Source organism: Penaeus monodon, chromosome 25 (genome assembly GCF_015228065.2).
Source record: "Penaeus monodon isolate SGIC_2016 chromosome 25, NSTDA_Pmon_1, whole genome shotgun sequence".
NCBI lineage: Eukaryota > Metazoa > Arthropoda > Malacostraca > Decapoda > Penaeidae > Penaeus > Penaeus monodon.
The window spans coordinates 35,558,312-35,558,515 of NC_051410.1; the positions used below are offsets into that span (position 1 = coordinate 35,558,312).

The following is a 204-nucleotide window of genomic DNA, read 5'->3' on the forward strand; positions in this document are numbered from 1 at the left end:
AGAAAATTCACACGACCATGAGAGAGCGAATTCCACAAAGCAAACGAGCATGCACAGATTGCATATACAAGTGGTGTGTCTGTACAATATGCATATAAATGTACTGTACTTGCACACTGCACCTTTGGAGACACGTAAACTCATAAAATAGTGTGCCATGACGGTGTCTACTGGAGAGTGAATACAAAGGAGAAACAGGAAGGG

At 42.2% G+C, this 204-nt stretch overlaps 1 protein-coding gene across 2 annotated transcripts in view; it reads right to left on the reverse strand.

The window, feature by feature from the left end:
• Window positions 1-204, reverse strand: part of LOC119589189 — a 19,773-nt gene that overhangs the window by 16,289 nt on the left and 3,280 nt on the right. The gene's annotated exons all lie outside the window — the stretch shown is intronic.